The sequence below is a fragment of the Octopus bimaculoides genome, chromosome 9, assembly GCF_001194135.2.
Source record: "Octopus bimaculoides isolate UCB-OBI-ISO-001 chromosome 9, ASM119413v2, whole genome shotgun sequence".
NCBI classification, from domain to species: domain Eukaryota; kingdom Metazoa; phylum Mollusca; class Cephalopoda; order Octopoda; family Octopodidae; genus Octopus; species Octopus bimaculoides.
The window spans coordinates 17,123,610-17,128,175 of record NC_068989.1 but is presented as its reverse complement, the minus strand read 5'-3'; the positions used below and the strand labels follow the sequence as shown (position 1 = coordinate 17,128,175).

Below are 4,566 nucleotides of genomic sequence, written 5' to 3'. Positions count from 1 at the left end.
TATATATATATATATATATATGCATGTATGTATGTATGTATGTATGTATGAACAGATTATTGATCATAGCTCCAAAATCGATGCTTTACAAACGAAATTCACTGAAATATTTTTTTCTGCATTGAGAGAGATATTCACCTGTCACTCTTGTCGTCAATGATGCTTTGAACCTGTCTCACTTGTTTGTAACCTGCAAACAACGGTGTTATAGTTCACCAAATACGATATAAAATAAAATGGAATATGTTGACCATTGAAACTTGTTTTTGTCATCCAGTTCGTTTTCCTGTCGTTGTTGCTAATATTGTTCTTGCTATTATCGTTCATTTCTTTGACATATTCAAATAATTCTTTCGTTTCGTTTCTTTGTTCTGAAATTACCAAAAACAAAAAGTTGTAAAGTGAAGTGATATTATCAAGAAATCTGGAAGGCTTTAGGTGAAACACTGAAAAAGAACCTCGAGCTGGAAGCCGACAATTTACGAAATCCAACGATAGAATTATGTCTGTTGTTACTTGAAGGAAAAGCAAACAGTAACCGCTTCGCATTGAATGAAATATAGACCTTAAGGTGAGTTTTGCTAACATTTATAATCACAATAATTTTCTCATTTGCATTGTACTATTAATTTTTAATGGCTCAGAGGATTTGATGCAATTCTAATCGACTGTAATCTATACGCTTGCGATTGACGTTGTGTTGGGATCATGATCCTGCACTGAGCGATGTGTTATGTCTTTGAGCAAGATATTTCATTTCACGTTGCTTAGTCTTAATCATCTGAAATGAGTACTGCTCCAGTGTTGGTGCAGCCCTCTTCCCCTTCAATTGTCACATCCTCGATGTTCTACTGTTTAAGGATAGGAGATCCGAGATGAGGCACCTAAAGCGAAAGCATGGTGAATGCTACTGAATGACGGCTAGTTTTTTTTTTCACCTTCCTCATACAAATAAACATTTGCCTGTATTCATTTTATACTAGCAAACATTTCGACTTGTTTGATGGAAAAAAAACACATTGTTATCGTCTATGTTACAGTAAGGAGTGTCTAACATTGAGGTGTTTTACCAGATAGTTGGGCCAATTCTTGTAAAAGAATTGAACTGAGTCGATCTGAGTGGCTAATTTACCGACTGAGGAGCAATTTTGCTTATTCGATCTCCAAAAGTTTTTTGTGAAACGAAAGAAACGAAACTCAGTAGCTTAATGCATTTGTAATAGATGCCGAGCATCTTTACGGCTTTAGGAGGTATTAAATTATTTATTATTTTTCTTGCTTTATTGTTTCCTCAAATATTGCTAGATTGCATCTACTATGATTTATTATTAAAAAATTATGTGCATTAGTGACTATTTATCTGCTTTTGTCTTTTCCAAAATGCTTAAATATTAATATAATTCTATTTTCTACTTCTCCAATCGGTAAGGTGCAGGGTCGAGTAATTAGGAGTGTTATGCTCATGTTCGTAAAGATGTAGATTCTGAATAAAATCCACATCCTTACAATCATGAGCTTAACACTCCCAATGTCCGATTTTTCTAAGCTTTGGTCTTTTGAAGCGGTTACTGCCTCTCACTCGCAGAGGGCTTGGGCAAACGTCATCTCCATTCAATCCTCCTCCAGTATAAAAGTATATGCTCAGAGCAAGCCCATTCAATCGAACCATGCCCATCACTACCATCCACCTTTCAATGAAATTTGCTGGAAGGCAGCATTTCTCTTTCCACCATCAGTTTTCTTTTCAAGTGAAACCTGAAGCAGTTGATAAGAACTTGGCCAAAAAAGAAACTACTTCTTCAGTTCTTTCAATCTCGTCCACAATATAACCCCTTTGCCATAGCCACCAAACAGATAAAGACAGCCTGCCCTCCCGGGTCAAAGGTAGGCAGTGAAGCAGTCTTCACAATGGACTCAGTTAATAGCGAGATCTGTTCTATACGTGACAGTAGTTGTTCGGCGTAAACTCATAACGGCAATACTGGAGCATTGGACGAGTGCCTGCAGAATGGCTTCATCGTTCTCCACGCATCTCGGACAGGGCCGGCTACCAGTACCGTAGTGGCTCTAGAGTTTATCTAGAACTGGCGATGCCCCCTCTCCGCCCCAGTAGCACTACATGACCGGGAATTTTGAAAATCATCTATAAGTCCTTGGTCGAGAGTCCTCTGGAAAAAAAACCATCCAATTGATATTAGTCAACACCCAGAACTCTAACAGATGGCGATCACACTCTTTCACCATCAAGGAAATGTTGGAAGTACCGCAGCCTCAGCACATGTCTGTGCATCATTAGCTACGGCGTGCCCAGTCCTTCACTCAACGGATGTTGACGGCAAATGGAGCGTCTGACGAATGTAATGCGTCTCTTCCACAAAAATCGCAGACGCTCCAGTCTGTTCGGATGTGAAATGAGGCAAGGATCGACGATCAGGTAGTAATAGATGATAGACATAATGGGAGGGGGAGGCACCGTTGGCGGACTGACCTACAGGTGGCCATTTACTATGACCACAGAACAAACGTCGTTAGACATTCCAGCGATCCAGCTTCTAAAGATAGGCCTAAGTGTAGCCGCCTTCAGCACACCCGCAAAGTATTAATAACATTCGACCCTGTCGAAAGCTTTCGACAGATCTAATTTGATTAGGGTCTCACCAATGCCAAGCTCTTTACACAGCCCTTTTATAATATACCACGTGAGGTGAGGTTGTCGTGGATAAATATGTTTGGTTTGGCACATGTCTGTGCTTCACCTACCAGAGTATTGAGGACAAGCGCTAACCACTTAGCTGAAACCTTTGTCCAAAATATTCAACACTGCAAAGTTATCAGACTGAAGTTGTTAAAATCATTCCCCTTGTTCGGATCCATTCTCAGCATCACCACCATGCCTCATTTTTGCAGGACTGGGAATTCTTCCATTCCACTGCAAGTTGAAGTTGACATCTATCAAGAGGTCCCTGAAAAGTTCTGGCATATGACTATAAACTTGTAGGGCAGACCATCCAGCCCCGTGAATTCTCCCTCATTTGGCTGCCCATCGCCTCTGTATTTCGTTAGCCGTTATCAGTCATTTGTAGAACGCTGCATCCCCAGACAAGGACTGTGACAAATCTTCGAGGTAGGCGGTAAAACCCATCTCCGTTTTCAGTCCACCATCCACTTTTTAGCGAAGCGCCGCTAATAAGCATAGTTATCTACTTGGAATCGAGTGGCATGTACCATTCATGATCCACCAAGGACTGAATTGTGGTTTTATTGCCACGTTATGCCCCTGCCACCCGGGCCCATCGAACAGTTTTCGTTCTCTCATGCTTTAGCAACGCAACCTTCGTACTTAATATCTAAGAATCCTCCAAGGACCTGGCAGAATCGTTAGCACGCCGGGCGAAATACTAAGCGGTATTTCGTCTGCCGTTACGGTCTGAGTTCAAATTCCGCCGAGGTCGACTTTGCCTTTTATCCTTTTGGGGTCGGTAAATTAAGTACCAGTTACGCACTGGGGTCGATGTAATCGACTTAACCCCTTTGTCTGTCCTTGTTTGTCCCCTCTATGTTTAGCCCCTGTGGGCAACAAAGAAATAAGAATCCACCAAGAGCCAATCTTGCTGCTAGCACGTCAGTTGCGATGCATTTTCCAAGTACTTTTACGTTACTAACTAGCTCTTCTTCTACTCTAGAATATCTATCACTATTTTCTTACTAAACCGAATCAATTCTAATCTAATAACCTATCCAGGGCTAACCACCATCGGCTGCTGTCAACTCCCTCTTAACTAAGTCTCTGAAAAACAGGTTTATATATGCGTGTGCTTGTGTGTGTGTGTGTGTGTGCGCGCGCACGTGTATTGTTCCATCCTATTTATCACCTGAAGAAACACATCTGCACCGTCGGATGCTCCTGAACTAGCTGTCAAGTATCCCACTCGTGAGGGATCGATGCTAGATGTGTCGAAACAATTGTAGTGATTAATAAAAATTCTCGTATATTCCATCTTTCGTCTTTCATTTACCATATACATAACGGGCACTGTGAAAGTGACCGTGTTTTACCGGTAAGTTACCAGGTATAAACCATTCGTTTTATTATCTAATATATATATATATATATAGCATGCTGACTACCTGATCAAAATCATTAACGTGATTTTTATCCTTACATTCTATATGGCTGTGTATAGGAGTGGCTGTGTGGTAAGTAGCTTGCCTACCAAGTACATGGTTCTGGGTTCAGTCCCACTGCATGGCAGCTTGGGCAAGTGTCTTCTACTATAGCCTCGGGCCGACCAAAGCCTTGTGAGTGGATTTGGTAGACGGAAACTGAAAGAAGCCCGTCGTATATATGTATATATATATATATGTATGTATGTGTATGTGTGCGTGTGTGTATGTCAAGAAGAGAAAATAATTAACAGGAAGTCGATAGCCACAATTTTTTTATGTTTACTAATCTTCTTAATGTGCAATTGCCAATGCTGGTTTCTTAACCCCTTGCATCTCGACTTAAATTGTTCACAAAAGTTAATCGGATGAAATCTATAAAATATATGCGGAGATGTCACA

The 4,566-nt window shown here is 40.8% G+C and overlaps 1 protein-coding gene across 5 annotated transcripts in view; it reads left to right on the top strand.

Annotated features, from left to right (window-relative positions):
- The window catches only part of LOC106868872 (uncharacterized protein DDB_G0290685-like), a 53,728-nt gene that overhangs the window by 29,072 nt on the left and 20,090 nt on the right, over positions 1-4,566 (top strand). For all 5 annotated transcript variants that reach the window (XM_052970453.1, XM_052970451.1, XM_052970455.1 and 2 more), the window contains one exon: positions 395-571. The gene's annotated coding sequence lies outside the window, so the exon portion shown is untranslated. The remainder of the gene's footprint in view (positions 1-394; positions 572-4,566) is intronic.